The sequence below is a fragment of the Pleurodeles waltl genome, chromosome 3_2 (assembly GCF_031143425.1).
Source record: "Pleurodeles waltl isolate 20211129_DDA chromosome 3_2, aPleWal1.hap1.20221129, whole genome shotgun sequence".
Taxonomy (NCBI): domain Eukaryota; kingdom Metazoa; phylum Chordata; class Amphibia; order Caudata; family Salamandridae; genus Pleurodeles; species Pleurodeles waltl.
This window is the reverse complement of record NC_090441.1, coordinates 209030017-209050814: the sequence shown is the minus strand read 5'-3', so window position 1 is coordinate 209050814 and position 20798 is coordinate 209030017. Positions and strand designations below refer to the sequence as shown.

Sequence of the window (20798 nt, the reverse complement as noted above, 5' to 3'; positions counted from 1 at the left end):
TGTGCATGCAAACAGCATTTCTGAATGACTTTTTAGTACAATAAAGCCAGACCTATTGGTTTTGCCAATGCTTGTTTCTTTTTAGGTCTCACCTTGGTCAGTACATGTGCTGTCTGTTGTGAGACAGATATATTGTTAGCTGACAGTGGCCTGCGAGACTGCCCATTACTTAGTATTAGTTGGCTTCATTGTCACTCTCATTTGCTTACTTCTTATTTGCCAGCTTCCGTGGGCTTCCCTTCCTCCTCTTGTGTTTGCCCTTCTTCTGGGACATAGCATAATTACTAGGGTCCTTCCAGTGTTCTTTTCATACACTTCTTCTTTTTTTTTTTTCTTCAAGCATTCTACAAGACTGCATGTGCTTTCCAGCTGTCTTTCTTGTGTACGTCTCTCTACCTCTGTGTTGCCCTTTCTAGCTCTCCTTTAGTTGCTCTTCTTGCTTTCTCTCCACCCAGGTTCCTTTGCTGTTGTTGCTTCCCTACCACCTCCTTTGCTTCCCCTAGCTCCGCCCATCTACTCTGTTTTTATTTGCCTCTCCTAGCCGCGCCCACTCACTTTGTTGTTCATTTGCTTCCCCTAGCCCCACCCACCCACTCTGTTGTTCATGTGCTTCCTCACCTGCCTGCTTCTGCCCATCCTCCATTGGCTGTGTTTTCCCAGCCCCTCCCGCCTTCCCTTCGTTTTGTGTGCTTCTCCTGCTTTACCAGTCTATCTTATCCCCGGGGCCCAGCCATACAGAAAACACACAGTGGGAGGTAAGAGTGTGCATGCGGTTCTTTATTTCTTTATTCTTCTTCCGAAAGCCTCCCCCCCCCTGAACACAAGCACAGGCATGTCCTTTCTCTCTCATTTTCCTGCACAAGTGTGTTGCTCCTTTTCTCTGACCGGGAGTGGTGTCTGGTCGCCAGCCCTCTCCTTGCCTCTTGTGTTCGTGGTCTTAATGCCCACTAGCACACGTCATTCCAACATCTCCCCCCTTTGACGAAATATGCACATTCCCACACTTATCTTTGTTGATACCAGTGGACAGGTTGCATGCTCTCCTCAGGCTACCAATCTAGAGATGTAGAGCGAGGGAGAGAGAGCTCTTGTAAAGCTCCTCTTGTGGAGACATCGCAGCTGACACTCTCAGCAGCTGTTCTTCGAGTCAGTCCTCGTAGTTCTTCAATCAGTCTTTTGGTCCTCCTACTTGCTCTCATTGGCTGGGAGCTCTCATTTCCATGGCCCTTTTCTTTACTTGTGTCCTCAGCCCGGAGAGGACCCTCCCCGTTGGGCAGAGATGCTCGTGTTGGCTCTCCATCATCTTCGCATGGAGGCTGCTGTTCAGCCCTTGACCGTGTCTCTCCTTCTTCATCTTCTCTGAACTCTCTGAAGTGAGAGCTGTATCTAGTGATGGAGTAGGACCCTGCCACTGCTGTGATCACCGACCCTTTGATGTCTGTTATCTTCAGAGGCTGGCTCGAGGAGGGACTGTCGGATTTTCGCATTTGCCGTTGATGCACAAGGACAAGGTCACCAAGCTTTAATCTGGATGCTGTGACATGACGCAGTGGATCAGCCTGTTCTTCATTTTCCTTTACGCACACATGAGGCATGGAAGATTTACAATGTGAAGAGACACTGGTGGCTGTAAAGGTCAAGATAGGAGCCCTGTGCATTCTCACCGACACCCTGAAAAAGGGGGATTGGATGCCCATGGCACACCCAGAGCTCGTGGTCACTGATGCAGAGATATTCTGGATGGAGGGGTACGCAGTGCTCACTGAAGAGAGGGTGACAAATCTGAGAGAAGTGATGGAAATAATTCAGTTCAAGAGAGGCAGCACGGAGACCCCCAAGAATGCAATTGCGTATGTCCAGCATGATGATAAGAGCAAAACTGTGTATCTGTGCCCGCCCTTCTGGGACGCTGAAAAGTACCTAGAGAAATTCTCCCAACTGGGCACCCTGATCCACGAGGTGTCCTGCTTCCGGGGCACCCAAGACCTTGCCTGTGGAGAAGGGTGCAGGAGGCTAGGGTTCAGCTGCAGAGGCGCCATGCTGAAGGTGGCACCAGGTGAAAGGGGAAAGTGTTGAGGCGCTAGAGCAGATAACCCACAACTTTGCACTGGAGTTTGAAGAAACACTTTCCCCACAAGCAAGAGTATATCTGGGTGGACAGCAGCAGGCAGTACAGGTGCTGCGGAGAGACGGCCGAGTACTTGGTGTGCATCGAAGCTGTGCACCAGGACTTCTTACGATACTACAGCCAAAAAAAGGCATGTGATGCTTAGCATCTTCTGCATAAATAAGATGAAAAGGGTGGAGATAAGCAAAGCATGTTCAGCGCACCAAATGGGTATGTACATTCTCAAACCTGTCGGTCTTATGTATGTTCTCTTTCTCTTCTGAAAGTGCAAAACAGAAAGGGGTACAGCAGCATTCCAGGTGTGACTGTAAATACCACCCTCCTGGGGGCTGCTTGTGTAATCAGGGAAAGGATGTGGCATTAGGGCCAGAGCTGCTGACCTTGGAGCTGGGGAGCCAAGCTCGAGTCTCAGCATTGGTTCAACATCCTGTGATTCTGGGAAAATCACTTAATCTCCTCAGGCTACCAAAAAAGAAGCATTTGCAATGGAATAGGTCTCACATTTAATTGTGTTGGAGCTATTGTCATTGTAAATATATAACTATACTTCCTTTACCACATTAATTGCTGTATCTTTGGTCATTTGTGCCACATAATTCCAGTGGCCTTGCATATAACTAAAGGCCCAGCACGCCTACTGGAATATTTTTTTGTAAACAAGGCTCTTAAAATACAAACTACTCCCAGGTGCAAGGCAAGGCTGTAAACAAGTCGACTTGTACGAAGTTTGAATTAGCAAACCATAAGCAAGTATAAAGAAAGTATGCTAGTAAGCTGCAAACACATGTTAAATACTGCTTAGGTTTAAAAGATCAAAGTGAAAACCAAGCTTTTAAAATAGTGGTTAATGTGGCTGACTCTTCCATGTGTGAAGATCTTATTGTGCACGACAAACGTCAGCAACGACTGGGTTGTAAATAAGCTGTAAACAATGATAATTGGGCTAAATCGCTCTTTGTTAAATAAACACAAAGGCCAACACAGTCGTCTTCCTTTCTCACAAAGCTGGTAAATCAAGTCACATAAAATTGGTGTTAGACCTGACAGCCTTAGGGTGGTTACCCCTAACTTTTTGCCTGCCTCCCTCCACTTTTTGGACACTGTTTTTGCTGGTTTTTTAGACTCTGCACACTTTACCACTGCTAACCAGTGCTAAAGTGCCTATGCTCTCTCCCTTTAAACATGGTAACATTGGATCATACCCAATTGGACTATTTAATTTACTTATAAGTCCCTAGTAGAGTGCACTATGTGTGCCCAGGGCCTGTAGATTAAATGCTACTAGTGGGCCTGCAACACTGATTGTGCCACTCACTTAAGTAGCCCCTTAACCTCGTCTCAGGCCTGCCATTGCAAGGCCTGTGGGTGCAGTTTCACTGCCAATCCAACTTTGCATTTAAAAGTACTTGCCAAGCCTAAAACTCCCCTTTTTCTACATATAAGACACCCCTAAGGTATGCCCAAGGTAGCCCATAGGGCAGGGTGCTGTGTAGGCAAAAGGCAGGACATGTACCTATGTAGTTTACATGTCCTGGTAGTGTAAAACTCCTAAATTCGTTTTTAACACTGCTGTGAGGCCTGCTCTGTTCATAGGCTAACATTGGGGCTGCCCTCATACATTGTTTGAGTGGTAGCTGCTGAAAGGAGTAGGAAGGTCATATTATTTAGTATGGCCAGATTGGTGATACAAAATCCTGCTGACTGGTGAAGATGGATTTAATATTACTATTTTAAAAATGCCAGTTTTAGAAAGTGAGCATTTCTCTGCACTTAAATCTTTCTGTGCCTTACAATCCACGTCTGGCTGGGTTTAGTTGCCAGCTCCTTGTGCATTCACTCAGACACACCGCAAACACAGGATACTCAGCCTCAATTGCATACATCTCCATTTTGAATGGGTCTTCCTGGGCTTGGAGGGTGGAGGGCCAGCTCTCACACAAAGGACTGCCACACCCCCTACTGGGACCCTGGCAGACAGGATTGAACTGAAAGGGGACCTGGTGCACTTCTAAGCCACTCTTTGAAGTCTTCCCCACTTCAAAGGCACATTTGGGTACATAAACAGGGCCTCTGCCCCTTCCAACTCATACACTTCCTGGAGAAGAAACTTGTAACCAGAACCTGCATCCTGCCAAGGAGAACTGCCTGGCTGCCCAAAGGACTCACCTGACTGCTTTCTGTGAAGCACTGCTGCCCTGCTGCCTTGCTGCTCTCTGGCTGAGGTGAAGAAGTGCTCTCCAAGGGCTTGGATAGAGCTTGCCTCCTGTTCCCTGAAGTCTCAGGATGAAAAAGACTTCATCTCTTCAAGAAGGACTCCATGTGCGGCGAAATTTGACGCATAGCCTGCCAGAAATGACACACAGCCTGCACTGCGGTGAAAATTTCACTGCACGCTGATCCGGAATGACGCAGCCCGTCTTTGCAACGAGAAGTTCGACGCAGCGCCTGCGTAGCATCTGGAAATTCGACACGCGCCCACCGGAACGACGCACAGCCAAACGGGGATGACGTAGAATCGACGCAGCGTCTGCTGTGCGGTAGAAAATTTGACGCAACGCCCACCGAATGGACGCAGCTCTTGTGCCACCGCAGGAAATCCACGCACCCCTTTGTTTCCACACTTCTCCTCCGCTTCAGCTCTTTGCAGAGATTTTTTAATGCAAACCAGGTACTTTATGCTTGAAAGAGACTTTGTTTGCTTTTAAAAGATTTTTTATTTTTATTTTTTTTTTTAATATATTTATTGGTTTTATTTTACAAAATATGATACAAATTGTTCAATTTGCAACTGCAGGATAAACGAATACAATGGCTAATTAACTAAGTCATGTAACAATTACACACCCCCCCAATATGCACTTCACGGAACACTTCTAATCTAGCGGTATCATTTCTGGCTGCACCCTCTATGGGTTTATCCTTCCTTGTTGATTTTATATAGGCATTCGCTCGAGACCAGTGTGGACCTTGCTTTGTGTGCATGAGTTCCCTAATTGTCTGAAGGGGGCCTCAACTTAATTAATGTATGCAGGTGGCTCCCCTGGTTTTCTGCTCCCCATGTATCGCTAAAACTGTGGTGGTATGGATTTAGTGGGTGACTATTACTGGACAATTGAGGGGGGATGGTGTGCATGCTCTGTGGTGCCTGGGTGTCCTATGAATTTTGTTTCAGAGATGAGGGGTGCAGAGGAATTTGTGCTGTGGTTGTTGCAAATACGCATGCCCCGGTTCATGGCGGCTTCTCATCGTTTTTGGCCTCCAGCTTTGTCACCATATTCTCCCATGTAGAGCATCCTGTATGCTGTCGCCCTTCGCGCACCATTCTTTTTAGTACCTGATATTCAGTGCGAGTCCAGTGTATTATTAGAGAGTACCAGGATTTCAGGTCAGGAGCCTTGGCGGCTTTCCAATGCATTGCTATTAACCTTTTGTACATTAAAAAGGCCAGGTCTATGAATTTGTGTAAATGTCTTTGTTTTTTTGGTCTTTTCCTAAGTCCCAACAGACAGGACCCGGGATCCGCTACTAGTGCAAGTCCCGTTAGCTCAGATACCTCCTCTGCCACATCTGCCCAGGCCTTTTGTATGTTCGGGCAGTCCCATACCATATGATAGAAGGATGCCGACGTTGCTCTACATCTAGGGCATATTGATACTGCATCTGGGAACATGCGCTTTATTCTGGCTGGGGAAAGATATGTTTGATGCGTGTAGTTAAATTGGGTGTATCTGAATCTGGGATTCCTTGACACACCTCTGATGTGGGACAGGGCCTTGGGCCAGTCATCCAGTGGTATCGGAGTGGGAAGTACTGCATTCCATCTACCCCATGCTTTCCCTGTTTGTGCATCCGGTGTCCTGTTGAGGGTTCTGTATAGATTGGATATTATTTTTGTTTGATCACTATATTGTAGCAGCTGGTGAAGCACAGGGGAGATCTCTGGTTCCGAGGTGCCCATTCCCCATATTTTCCTAATTTCGTGACATATGGCGTGATATGTCAGAAACTGCCCCGGATTTATCTCCGTGAGGGCCTGGAGAGCCTCGAACGTCATTAATTTACCGTCTTCATAACAATCCCCTACGGTCAGTATTCCTGCTTCATTCCACAACTTTACAGCTTGCATCCTCGCTGTATTTCCCACCAATAGGTAGTTCAGCGGTACGTGTGGAGAGTACGGGAACTTGTCCGTTCTTTTTTGCACATACCTGGCCCAACACGTATGCGCGACTGCCAGCAAAGGGTTAACCAGTGCCGCTCTGGGGGGCTTTGACGATAGCCAATTTAAAAGGGGGATCCCGTTCCGCCGGGGCTCAAGGCTCATAGGTTCCGCTTGCTCTGGTCTGTGGATCCAATGTTGGATCCATTGAAGTTGTGCAGCTGCGTAGTATTTTTCAAAATTCGGAGTTCCTAAGCCACCGTTATCCAGCGGATGCTGCAGTGTGGTTAGCGCCACTCGTGCTCTGCCACCTCCCCAAATGAGCTGCAGTAACGCTGTGTTTAGGTTGCTAAAGAAGCGTTTGGGAATGATTATCGGCAGGGCCGCAAAGTAATATAAGAGCCGAGGTAGAATCAACATATTAGCAATCGCCACCTTGCCGGGAGGCGAGAGAGGGAGCTTGTTCCAGAATTGTAGGGAGCCTTTTATAGAGGTTAGCGCCTTCCCCAAATTCCCATCTCTTAAGTCTTCCGTGGCGTGATATATGTTTATCCCTAGGTATTTAAATGTTGTAGGGCACCACTTAAGGTGTCCTACCTCTGGAGGATCATGGTTACTAGGAGCCCTTTTTACCAGGGGAAAGACACACGACTTCTCCCAATTTACCACAAGGCCAGACAGGCCACCAAATTCAGCTAATAAGGATGTTACGGATGGAATAGCTGCACAACCGTTCCTGATATATATCAAAGCATCGTCAGCATATAGTGAGATCGTGTGATGTAGCCCATTTCTAATGATTCCCCATTTGTGCTCCATGTGACGAACTTTTGCCGCTAACGGTTCCATTGCTATGGCAAACAGTAGCGGGGATAATGGACAACCCTGCCGTGTCCCCCTGGAAATCGGGAAACTATCAGAGATCACCCCGCCTGACTTCACCCTCGCGCTCGGATTAGAGTACAATGTCCGAACCCAGCGGATGTAGTTAGGGCCTATTCCCATGCGGGCCATCGTGGCCAGCAGGAAGTCCCATTCGAGCGTATCAAAGGCCTTTTCTATGTCCAATGAGAGCACCATTTCCTCCTGTGCATTCTTGGGGGTATCTCCTATTATACTCAGCAACCTACGAATATTTAGGAAAGTGTTACGCTTGGGAATGAAGCCGCACTGGTCTACATGTATCAGTGAGTGCATGAGGGGGGCCAACCTGTTGGCCAGTATTTTGCCTAATATTTTACAGTCTGTGTTTAACAGTGATAGTGGTCTATAAGATTTCACATCCGTGTGGTCACGACCTTGTTTAGGGAGTACCACTATCATGGCTTCCCTTTGGGATGTGGGTAAGCTTTCTTTAATCCACGCCTCCTGGAACACTCCCAGCAGATGGGATTTTAGACTGGGTAAATAAGCTTTGTAGTACTCCGAGGGGAGGCCATCCGCGCCGGGCGCTTTGTTCCTGGGCAGCTGAGCAAGGGCTAATTCTATTTCTGCTGTTGTTATAGGGATTTCAATTCCATCTCTATCTGTTTGTGGTAGCTGGGGTAGGAGGGAGTCCGCCAGAAAGGCCTCTAGCTGTGTAGCTGTGCACGAAGTACGTTTAGTGTATAAGTTAGAGTAGTAATTCCTAAACGTCTCGTTTATTTCTGCTTGTGTAGTAGCCATCTCTTGCGCGCTCACCCGGATGGCCCCTATTGGAGCCTGCTGTCTATCCTCGCGGAGTAGCCACGCTAACATTCTACTTGATCTATCTCCTTCCGTTTGCAACCTGGTTAGGTAATATTTATAGTCGTGGCAGCGGAGCCTGCTATCTGCCTCGTTGTATTTTAAGCGCTTTTCTTTGAGAATAGTGCTGGCAATTTCCCCCCGTGCCACCGCTTTCTCTGCAACTCAGCTCCTTCTCAAGTTTGCTAATTTCGGTCTGTAGGGAGCGTCTCACTCCCCACGTAGTGGACATACATACTCCGCGGGCCACTACCTTGTGGGCATCCCACTCTATCGCCCGGGTTGTTGCAGACATAGTGTTTACTTCCCAATAATGGCTTATAGATTTCCCCAGTGTAGCAGCAAATGCTTGATCTTGTAGCGCCTCCGCCTGGAATCTCCAAGTGGGAATTACCTGACGTGCCCTGCCCCAGTTCAGAGTTACCCGCAGTGGTGCATGGTCTGAGATTGTCTTTGCCAAATATTCGGACTCAGTGGTCAGCGCCCCTATTTCGCGGGTGCCCCATACTATGTCAATTCTAGTGTGGGTGTTGTGTGGGACCGAATAAAATGAATATTCTTTTTGCTCTGGATGGCCTAACCGCCATACATCGTATAGGCCCATAACGTTTGCCCATTCTTGTAGGGGGCTTGTAAACTTCCTGTTGATTGATGCGCTCTGGTGGGCGCTGTTTCTGTCTAATGCTGCCACTGGGGTACTGTTAAAATCACCTCCCCAAACGGCTAGGGGCATGGGGTGGGACAGCAACGTTGGGGTGAGAGTGGTAAGAAAGCCTGTGATGTTACTGTTGGGGGCATATACCCCAACCACAGCCAATTGTCTGCCATCTAATCTGCCCTCCATTACTACGTACCTCCCTCCCTGGTCTATCTTGTGTGTTGACATGAGGAACGGAACTCCCGCTGCTATCCAAATCAGCACCCCTCTTGCAAAGGTCGAATATGTTGTGCCTATCAGCTGGCCCCCCCATTTCACGCGCAGGTCTCGCAGATCCCCCTCTAGCATATGTGTCTCTTGCAGGATAGCGATATGCACTCCTAGTCTCTTAAGTCGAGCATACACTCTAGCCCGTTTGCTCGGCATCCCAAGGCCCCTGACATTCCATGTTAATATGATATACTGGTTCCCCATGTTGCTTCTAGAAGACATCTTGTAGGGTGCTGGGGGTATGTTGCTGTATTATGGGCCTGGTTTTAATATTGACCCACCTGGTCTCTGCCTTTCTACTGATAATATTTAGATATAGCGGGTGCGAGTCCATCTTTTGTGCATTAAGTGATTCCGATCGCCGCATTTCTGCTAAACTACTGATCCCCTCCCCCCTAATTAAACCCCCTATACTACACACAACTACAGTGAAACTACAAAACTTAAAAATGTGTAACATAACTTTTATCCAGTTGGATTCGCACAGTGGGATTCTTATAACTTACAGATGTGGCTCTTGTAAGGGGCTCACATCATGCCGCAGACTGAGTCTGCCAATATCTTCGGGCGCCCCCCCTTGGTATATTTCCGATCCCTCTGGCCCCACCCACCCACCACATGCCGCCTGTTTGTGCCCCAAATCACTTAGCTTAGTATTTATATCAAAGATGTATATTGTCGGAAGCACTTTATCCCCTCATCTCGGCAGTGTCATGAAGTCTCTATAAGTTTTCCCAGTTGCTGTCGCCATCTCTATTGTTCACTCTGGACCTGAGCGGGTGGTTTATAGTTCATCGGCAGATCTTGGGGTGACCTTCGGCCCACCTAGTTCTCTTGTTGCCGTGGATACGGAGCTGGCTGTATCTGAGTCCGGTTCCAGCTCAACAAGCCCGCCGGGAGTTATACTGCTGCTTTGCATATGCAGCGGCGTCTCTTTGAGCACTTTCGCTCTTTCCTCTGCTGCTTGCCAGTCATTAGGCTGGCCTCTGGTGCGCCGTTTGAATCGCTTCCCTGCAGTGGGTCTCCGCCGTTTCTCATCCTCCTCTGCATCTTCCCGGGGGTGTGCAAGGCCCTTGGCATGGAGCCATGTCCAGGCATCCTCGGTGCTGGTGAATATATGAGTGCAGTCCTCCATCACCACTCTTAACTTGGCTGGGAAGAGCAAGGCATATTTTATGTTCTGTTCTCGTAGGCGTTGCTTGATTTTAACAAAAGAATTGCGCTGATTCTGCACCTCTTGCGTGAAGTCTGGGTAAGCATTGATGTTCGAGTCTTCATACTTGAATGGGCCCTTATTGCGGAATTGTTGCAATATTACATCTCGGTCTCTATAATTCAAGAACCTGGCAATCAATGGTCTGGGGGACTGGCCGGGGGCTGGAGGCCTGCCCGGGACTCTATAAGCCCTTTCAACCGAGAAAAACTTGGATGGAGCCCCATTTAACACCTCCTTAATTAGCCACTGCTCTAGGGAAATTTCTGTTTCCGGTTGACGCATACTTTCCGGAAAACCCAGAAATCTCACGTTATTTCGGCGCGCTCTGCTCTCCATTTCCTCGGATCTTCTCCAGAGTATCTTCAGCTCTTCGTCCATGCGCTGAATTTGTCTTTGGTTCCCTTGCGCTATTGGAGTTAAGTCGGATATTTCAGCTTCGGTTGTTTTCACTCTTTCAGCTAGGCTTCGGTGGTCCACTCGTAGGAGGTTCAAGTCTTGTGCAACTGCGTCAATTCTGTTTTCTAAAGATGACTTAGTGTCCAAGATCGCCTGCAATACTTTCTCGAACTGAGCAGAATGCGCCAGGAGTGTGTTTTCTAGTGACTGCAGGGATGGATTCGATTGTTGGTCAGCAGATATTGATCCTTGGGTGGTTCGGTCTGAATTCTTGGCTGATTTGGCTCTGTTGGCCATTTTGGCTGCCTCGAATTCTCCTCTTAGTCTGCAGTAGCTTCGCACTTTTTGGCCCTTTTAATTCGTTGAGTTAGACTATTGCTGAGTGTCCTGGATGTGGTGTGTACATACGGCGTTGAGAGCGTGGGGTCCAGCAATGTCAATGGAGGGCGTAGCCTTGTTTTTACGCGTGCTTATGTCCTGTGGCCGTGCGTCCGTTGACAAATGCTGCGGCCGCCGATTTTCACGACGATTCGACGATGGGTTCTCGTGAGACTGCCTGCGGGGCCCACCGGTGTTCGTGGGGGGCGTAGCAGCCGGTGGAGAGCTCTCTCACCCTCGTAGGTGGCAGCTGGGCCTGGTGCCAGAGGTTTCCCCAACAGGAGGGGGAGCGTGGTTGAGGGCCGAGGCAGGCGGCGTGGCCCTGGAGAGATCAAGGAGCGGGACGAGCGTCTGGAGCCGCAGATGGGCTCCGTGCATCACAGGGCAGTCCAGGCAAGCGCCGACCGTGGAGGACCGGAGCGGCCCCAGCACCCGCGGCACGCACCAGCCGTCTATGCTATGTGCGTTAACAGGTCCAAGCCTATGGAGGCGCGTGGCGCTACTTAATCTTGGCGGCGGGGGGAGGTGGCCGGAAGTCCAGGAGTGTCCCCTCGGTGTGGGACTGAATTTTTTCACCCCCCCGGGTTCCCCCCCTCACCTCAATATGCTGGCTCCCATTAGTGGTCCTCTGCTCCTTCCTGGGCTGTTTATTCTTGGCTCTGGGCTGAGGCGCCTTTCCTTTGCTTTTTGGAGTGTGTCCGCACGTCCCTGTCGCCGCGATGCCCAAAATGGCGCCCGACCCCCTCGGGCCGGCTGCAGCTCCGCGCGCCCCGGGGGTAGCGCGAAGAAGTCCTTATTCAGCCCGTGTGGCCGATGCTCCCCCGTCCCTCCGGACGCGTGCGGGGGCCGGCCGCGCGAGGCGAGAGCGCGGCTGGAGCCGCGAAGGCAGCTCCCCCCGCCCGTCGCCGCACCCGGCACGAGCCCTCGGGGCCCGGCCTCGGCCCAGCAGTACACCGAGGGGCACGCTCGGTCCGCGACAGACGCTCCGGACCCCCCCGATCGGGCCACCGCCACGGCCGTGTCACCAAATTTGCGGGGGGCGCCCTACAGGATGTCTTGGTCGAGCCGTGGACGGAGCGCTCGTATCAAGCGACCGTCCCGGCCGCCATTTTGGCTCCTCCCTGCTTTTAAAAGACTTAAGACACTTTATATCACTTTTCAGTGATAAGTCTACATTTACTTATTACATCTTTGATCGTTTTGATCTGCAAATATCCAGATAAATACTATATATTATTCCAAACACTGTGTGGTGTATTTTTGTGGTGCTATATGGTGTTATTGTATAATTTATTGCACAAATACTTTACACATTGCCTTATAAGTTAAGCCTGACTGCTTAGTGCCAAGCTACCAGAGGGTGGGCACAGAATAATTTGGATTGTGTGTGACTTAACCTGACTACAGTGAGGGTCTTTGCTTGGACAGGGGGTAACCTGACTGCCAACCAAAGACCCCATTTCTAACATTGGTAATCAGCGGTGAGGATAGGACTTGTATTTGTGCAGTGACATACAGTAGCTAAGTGTTTCACTACCTACTCACAGTTGAAGGTCAACTTGATTTCTATCTCTTTTGTTTGCAATTTTGTTTTTCCTGTCAATTTTTTGACCAAAATCCTCACTCAACATGTCTCAGGCTGGGTCTCAAGCAGGAGATTTTGACCTGGCCCTGTTTGAGACATATACTGTCAAACAGCTGAAATGGTTCTGCAGGGATATGGGAGTACCCACCCAAGGTGCCTCCAGAAAGGAGGAATTTCAAATGGTGCTGAGGGCCTGGGCAGAAGCCCATTCAGAGGAGGATGCTGAGGAGGAGGAGCCAGAAGATGGCTCCCCTGAGGATTTTTTGCCATCAGTGGATGATGTTACCACTGCAACTGCGCCCCCTGCCAAACCAGGGAGCGGTGTCTCTGACCAAGGCCTGACCGCAGAGGAAAGGAGAGAGGAGAGAGAGTTTCAGTTGCAAATGGCAAGGCTAAAAATTGAGGCTCAACAGGGGGAAAGGAGAGTAGAAAGAGAAGCCAAGCAAGCTGAGGCTGAAAGAGCAGCCAAACAGATTGAAGCTGAGAGAGCCTTGGCTGAGAAGAAACTGTTGTTGGCTCATGAACTGAGTCTCAAGGAGCTGGAGATGAAGGCAAGACAGTCTGAGTTCACCAGTGATGGTGGCAGCATACATACAGGACCTGTTGGAGAGAAAAAGGTTTGTATACCCGAGAATGTGATGCCAAGTTTTGTGGTGGGAGATGACATTGACAAGTGCCTGGCTGCCTATGAAGTTGCACTAAGGGCTCATGGGACCTCTGAGGAGCACTGGTGTGTAGCCTTGTGGTTTTATGTACCAGCAGTGGGGAGGTACACACTTCTTACACTTGCTCCACAGAATAGAAATGACTACTCACACATGAAAGACGCTTTACTGGCCAAGTTTGGGCTGATCCCTGAGAAATACCATCAGAGGTTCAGGGACAGCACCTAACTTGGGTAGATTGTTACCATTTCTCCAGTAAGGCACTGGATGGATGGGTGCAGGGCAGCAAAGCAGATGATTACAAAGGGTTATACGACTTGATTTTGAGAGAGCAAATGTTCAGTATTTCTTTTACAGAGTTGCACCAGCACTTGGTAGATAGTAAGCTGATTGATCCCAGGAGGCTTGCTGAGGAGGCGTACCTATGGGTTAGCACCAGAGTGTTGAAGGAGGCATTTCTTTGGGGGGGGGGGGTTGTGGGGGGCACCCACAAAGGTTGTCAGGGTTCCCAACAGAAGAAAGAGGGGGAAGAAAAACTTAAAGATAAGGAGTTCTCAAAAGGCCCCCAAAAGAATTCCCAAGGGATGGGGTGGTAACCATTCCTCTCCTAGATTTAGGAAGAAGCCAGGGTATTTTGACAGAACATTAGGGAAATTTATCCCCAAATGCTTAGAGTGCTACTAGCATGGACACTCTAAGGGCAACTCCCAGTGTTCCAAGAGAGCACAGTCCACTACTGGACAGACAACTGGGTTGGCTAGCGTAGCGCTGGGGGGGGCAGTCCCAGTTAGCTTTGGGGGACAGACAGAGGTTTCCCTAGTGTCCGTGGGGAAAAAGAGAGATGGTGCCTAAAGCCTACATGCCAGAAAATACTTCAAAGTATAGTCAGTGGGTCACCATTGATGGGCAAAGGGTGGAGGCTCTGCGTCACACAGGAGCCAGTATGACTACTGTTAAGAGTCAGCTGGTGTCAGCAGAGCAGATAGTCCCTAATACATTCCACCAGGTCATAGTCACTGACAATCAATCGTGAGAGTCACCTACCAGTGGCTCCGGTTCCCTTTGAGTGGGGGGGGGGGGGGTCCTCTGGTACTCTGAATGTAGCTGTCAGTCCTGCCATGCCTGTAGATTGTCTGTTAGGCAATGACCTTGAGCATATTACCTGGAAGGAGGTCGAGCTCAGATTCCACCTGGAGATGTTAGGTTTGCCTGAGTGGGTCTGCATGACCACAAGGTTCATGGCTGCCCGGGAAGGGAGTCAAGGGTGTCTGGAGCCTGGAACAATGGCCCAGACAGCTGCATCGAGGAAGGGCAAGGGGCGTGGGAAACCAGCCCCAGAGATTCCCATTGTGTTAGACGGGGTCCCAGAAGAGGAGGCCCCTGTGCCAACTGGGGAGGATTTTGCCGACCTGGTTAACCTGCCTGAGCTTGCTGGCTGGCAAGTGGAGGGTGGGCCAACCAGGGAGGAATTCTGCGAAGCACAGAAGGAGTACTCCACTCTTGAGGGTTGGAGGCAACAGGACTCAGCCCAAGCAGCAGGTGAAGCCTCTGGCGATCACCACAAATATTGGGAGAATGATCTCCTCTACAGTGAGCCTAAGGTACCGGCCGCTGGGGCAGCACATGTGCTGGTGGTCCCCCAGTGTTACCAGGCCTTCCTACTGAGCCTGGCTCACGACATCCCCCTGGCAGGACATTTGGGGCAAGACAAGACCTTTGCCAGACTTGTTACCCACTTCCATTGGCCTAGAATGCAGGTAGCTGCAGATAATTTCTGTGGGGCCTGCCATGCTAGTGGGAAGACAGGGAAAAGGCTTAAGGCTCCCCTGATCCCACTCCCCGTCGTTGGCACCCCCTTTGAAAGGGTGGGCATGAACATCATTGGTCCCTTGGACCCCAAAACTGCCTGTAGTGGGTTCAGGTTATGACTGGGATGGGTTATGGTTATAAAGACTCCTAGTACTCTAAGGGCCATATGTACGAACACTTTTTTCCATAGACACAGAATGGGTAAAAACCTTTGCTACATCTGGCCCCAGGTGCTGTTCGTATGTGCTCTTTATTTTCTTCTTGATAAGTGATTAACGTTTCTCTCTCTCTCTCTCTCTCTCTATATATATATATATATATATATATATATATATATATATATATATATATATATATATATATATATCATTATGTCCTTAGGTAATGTCCCAGGGTCTCCTTGACCTCTATTTCAGGGGATAATACTTGGTCTTCTTCTTCCAGGTTTTTCTCTTCCGGGCATCAGGACCAAGAGGCGGCGGCCTTCAAGGTGAAACTGGACCTCTCCGTTCCAGGATATTGGTGGCCGGTCCCCAAGGAAAACGAAACAACAGGTAAGTGTGGGTCTTTGGGGAATACTTTTTATAATAGGGTTAGTATGCGGGTGTGCGAGGTTATAGGGGTTGATCTAAACCGTGATGGGTTGTGAGAAGGTCGGGGCCTTTAGGTGCACCACAAATCTCCCCAGTGATTCTATTATTTTGTAATACGGTCCAATTCTCCTTATTTTATTGGAGGGTGGTTATCTCTTACCACTCCCTTCTAGTGGGTTAAAGGTAGGTGCATGCACTCTCAAAAGATTTCTCTCCCCGATCCCTTCCTCCTGATCCCACCCCTGCTTACCCCTCTCGCTCCCGCTCCGGTTCCACCTGGGTAAGAAATTTACCTGGAGGCACGATCGTACCTGTGTCAGCCACGCCCCTCCAGGGATGTGGCGGTTCCGGTCGCGTCTCTCGTTGATATCCGTGGACATCTCGATGTTTCGCTTGATGCTCCTCTGTTGCGCTCGATTCCCTCCTCCATCCTCTGGTTCCGCGTGTTCTTTCTCCTCCGGCTCCGCTATCTCTCCTCTCTCCGGCTTCTCCTCCCTATTCTCTTCCGATTCCTGTTCTTGTGGTGTCTGCGCATCTTCAACCCGGATATCCGGGTTGTGAAACACTTCCGGGTGTTCGGCGTTCCACAATGTACCCCCGGGGCACTCCTCGGCCGGCTCAGGGGTGTGCGTTGTATCCGTGGCGGTGACTGCCCGGTTACATGTCCCTCCCCCAGACTGGGGCTGTTCCAGACCAGGAGCCATCAGATAGCGGGATAAGTAGTCGGCATGACACATTAATTCACCCGGAAGCTGGCACACCTGAAAGGTAAAAGGTTGCAGTTCCATGAACCATCTCAGTATATGGGTGTTGGTGTTTTTATGTCGTGAAAGCCACATAAGAGGATCGTGGTCGGTATACAGGACAAAAGGTCGTCCCAGAAGGTAGTACTGCAAGCTCCCTATAGCCCACTTGATGGCCAGGCATTCCCTTTCAATATTGGGGTAGCATTGTTCCTGGGGTAGTAGCTTACGACTGATGAAAACTATTGGATGGCTGGTACCCTCTTCTCACTTTTTACATAACACCACTCCTAGACCTACATCTGAAGCGTCAGTCTGTAAATGGAAGGGGTGAAGGAAATCAGGACAACACAAAATAAGTTTGGTTGTGAGACAAGTTTGTAGAGATATATAACTCCGGTGTTGGGAGGGGGTTAACCTCGCTATTTTTGTGGGCTGACCCTTTTTTAAGAGGTCAGTCCAGGGAACGGCCAGGGTTGAATAGTCGGGAATGAATCTCCGATAGTATCCCACCAAACCCAAAAAGGATCATACTTCCTTTTTTGTGGTAGGTGGGGGTATACGTGTAATGGCTTCCACTTTTTTTCATCTGGGGTTTAATTATGCCACCTCCTATGTGGTATCCTAGATAGGAAAAGTTGATATAAGTTAGGCGACATTTAGCTGGGTTAGCAGTTAGTCCGGCGTGGTGTAAAACTGAAAATATGTTATTTAGGTGGCTTAAGTGTTCTTCCCAGGTTTTGCTGTACATTACAATATCATCCAAGTATGTCGCTGCATATCTGGAATATTGTCGTAACAGGGAATCCATAAGACGTTGAAACGTGGACGGGGCACCATGTAATCCAAACGGAAGAACATTAAAGTGATAAAGCCCAGAGGAAGTGGAGAATGCCGTTTTTTCTTTGTCTGCAGATGCCAAAGGGATTTGCCAGTAGCCCTTTGTAAGATCAAGGGTAGACATGTATTTGGCCTTTCCGAATCGTTCTATTAACTCGTCTACTCTGGGAAGTGGGTATGTGTCAAATTGGGATATAGCGTTGACTTGTCGAAAATCAATGCAAAAACGAACCCACCCATCTGGTTTGGGGACCAATACCACTGGGGAGCACCAAGGGCTATTACAGGGTTCTATAATTCCCATGTGTAGCATTTTCTCTATTTCTTCCTCTTCCACAATTTTCCATGCTTCTGGTATGTGGTATGGTCGCAGACGTATTACCTTTCCTGGTAGTGTTTTAATATGGTGTTGTACTATTGTAGTCTTCCCTGGTTGAGTGAAGAATAATTTGTCATGGCGGGACAGGAGTTGTGTTAACTGATCCTGTTGTCCAGGGGAGAGGTGTGTATTCCTCTGGGGTTCTTCGGGTTTGGAGCTTAAATTGGTAGGACACCACCCAATGTAAAGTTCTTTTACCGTATTAACTAGGAACCCTGTTACCGGTGCCGTCGTAGGATCAGGGGGTTCTTCCCATTTCTTTAAGAGATTTATGTGAAAGATTTGAGGTTTTTTTTTTTTTTTAGGATTTTCTGCCATCTCAATGGTATAGGTAACTGCTCCTAGAACCTTATAGGGCCCTTGCCATCTAGCCAGTAACTTATTTTCGGAGCTAGGTAAAAGGACAAGAACTTGTTCTCCCATATTCAATGTACGCATCTGGGTATTTCTGTCGTAATAATGTTTTTGTTTGTTTTGGGCCTTCTCTAAGTGTTCTCTCACATCCTCCCACACCGATTGGATTTGTGATTTTAGGTCAGTGGTATATTCTAAGAGGGATTTTTCTCCCCCCTCCTCCTCTTCCCACATTTCGGCTGTCATATCACACAGAAATACCGCAAACAAGCCTTGCTAGCTGCAGGGGTCGCGGTAGAGGTTTTTGGGTGCTGCTGAGGACCAGGAAGGACCAGGATGTCGCCCCTTGGAGGCAGAGACAGAGGGGGCGCCCAGCAGGTCAGGGAGCCCTTACAGAAGCAGGCAGCACCCGCAGAAGTACCTGAACAGGCACTTGGAAGATTTGTGAACCGGAGTCCACGCAGAGTTACAAAAGAGGGTCCCACGACATCGGAGGCCAACTCAGCGGGTTGAGCACTGTAGGACGGAGTGTTAGGAACCCAGGCTAGGCTGTGCACGAAGGAAATCCTGGAAGAGTGCACAGAAGCTGGAGCAGCTGCAAATCACGCAGTACACAGGTTTGCAGTCTAGCGTGGGGGAGGCAAGGACTTACCTCCACCAAACTTGGACTGAAGAGTCACTGGACTCTGGGAGTCACTTGGATAGAGTTCCTGTGTTCCAGGGACCACGCTCGTCGTGCTGAGAGGGGACCCAGAGGACCGGTGATGCAGTCTTTTGGTGCCTGGGGAAAGATTCTGGTGACCCCCAGAGCATGCACCACCAGGAAACAATCGAGAAAGCCGGCAGGATGAGGCGCTACAATGTTGCTGGTAGTCATTTTGCTACTTTGTTGCAGTTTTGCAGGCGTCCTGGAGCAGTCAGCGGTCGATCCTTGGTAGAAGATGAAGAGGGAGATGCAGAGGAACTCTGGTGAGCTCTTGCATTCGTTATCTGCAGAATTCCCCAAAGCAGAGACCCTAAATAGCCAGAAAAGGAGGTTTGGCTACCAAGGAAGGAGGATTGGCTACCAAGAAAGGTAAGAGCCTATCAGAGGGGGTCTCTGACGTCACCTGCTGGCACTGGCCACTCAGAGCAGTCCACTGTGCCCCCAACACCTCTGTTTCCAAGATGGCAGAGGTCTGGGACACACTGGAGGAGCTCTGGGCACCTCCCCTGGGAGGAACTGGTCAGGGGAGTGGTCACTTCCCTTTCCTTTGTCCAGTTTCGCGCCAGAGCAGGGCTGGGGAATCCTTGAACCGGTGTAGACTGGCTTATGCAGAGATGGGCACCATCTGTGCCCATCAAAGCATTTCCAGAGGATGGGGGAGGCTACTCCTCATCAGCCTTTCACACCTATTTCCAAAGGGAGAGGGTGTAACACCTTCTCTCGGAGGAAATCCTTTGTTCTGCCTTCCTGGGCCAGGGCTGCCTGGATCCCAAGAGGGCAGAATCCTGTGTGAGGGGTTGGCAGCAGCAGCAGCTGCAGTGGAAACCCTGGAAAGGCAGTTTGGCAGTACCCGGGTTTTGTGCTAGAGACCCGGGGGATCATGTTACATGGCCATGTTTGGAGTTACCATTGTGACGCTATACATAGTTAGTGACCTATGTATAGTGCACATGTGTAATGGTGTCCCCGCACTCACAAAGTCCGGGGAATTTGCCCTGAACGATGTGGGGGCACCTTGGCTAGTGCCAGAGTGCCCACACACTAAGTAACTTGGCACCTAACCTTCACCAGGTGAAGGTTAGACATATAGGTGACTTATAAGTTACTTATGTGCAGTGAAAAATGCCTGTGAAATAACGTGAACGTTATTTCACGCAGGCTGCAGAGGTCCCTGTGGGTGGCAAAAGAAATGCTGCAGCCCATAGGGATCTCCTGGAACCCCAATACCCTGGGTACCTCGGTACCATATACAAGGGAATTATATTAGTATACCAGTGTACCAATGAGAATTGGTAAATTTAGTCACTAGCCTGCAGTGACAAATTTGGAAAGCAGAGAGAGCATAAACACTGAGGTTCTGGTTAGCAGAGCCTCAGTGATACAGTTAGGCACCACACAGGGAACACACACAGGGCACATACTATGAGCACTGGGGTCCTGCCTGGCAGGATCCCAGTGACACAAGGGCTAAAACAACATGCATACAGTGAAATATGGGGGTAAGATGCCAGGCAAGATGGTACTTTCCTACATTACCAGAATCAGAAATGGATTTTTTTTAAGGGTTTTTAGGGAGCGGTTGTACCTTTCCACTAGACCGTCGGTTTGTGGATGATATACCGCAGTTCTCAGATGTTTAATTTCTAGAAGCTGGCAGATCTGTGTCATTAAGTTGGACATAAACTGCGTCCCTTGGTCGGTTAGTATTTCTTTAGGGAAACTTGGGAAAAGAAACCGATCATGGCGTTGGCTACGCTCTTTGTATTAATGCTGGTTAGGGGAATGGCCTTGGGATATCTGGTGGCGTAGTCTACCAAGTCTAAGATATATCTATAACCCTTTGAAGAAGGGATGAGGGGTCCTATTAGGTCCATACCTACTCAGGAAAAGGGTATGTCGATGATAGGTAATGGTTGTAAGGGAACCCTTCTCTTAGGTCCTGGATCAATAAATTGACATTTGGGACATTAAGGCAAAACCTCCGGATCTGGGAAAACACTCCTGGACAGTAAAACCTACGTAACAGATATTCTCTTCCAGGGGATCCTCATCAAAGTCATAAACATTGATTATTCCCGCCCTCGTGCGGGGATCCCGGAGCATATGTAAAAAACACACATGTATAAGTATGAAATATACATGAAAAATATAGCATTTTTTAGTAGACAATTTTCATATCAGATTCATGTATACA

At 49.1% G+C, this 20798-nt stretch overlaps 1 protein-coding gene across 2 annotated transcripts in view; it reads left to right on the top strand.

Moving 5' to 3' along the window:
* Positions 1 to 20798, top strand: part of LOC138286783 (apolipoprotein L3-like) — a 486723-nt gene that overhangs the window by 35474 nt on the left and 430451 nt on the right. Inside the window, exons 1-2 of one of the 2 annotated variants that reach the window (XM_069227281.1) lie at positions 648 to 755; positions 15434 to 15543. The gene's annotated coding sequence lies outside the window, so the exon portion shown is untranslated. Of the gene's footprint in view, positions 1 to 647; positions 756 to 15433; positions 15544 to 20798 lie in introns of those variants that run through there. The other variant, XM_069227283.1, reaches the window with a different exon arrangement.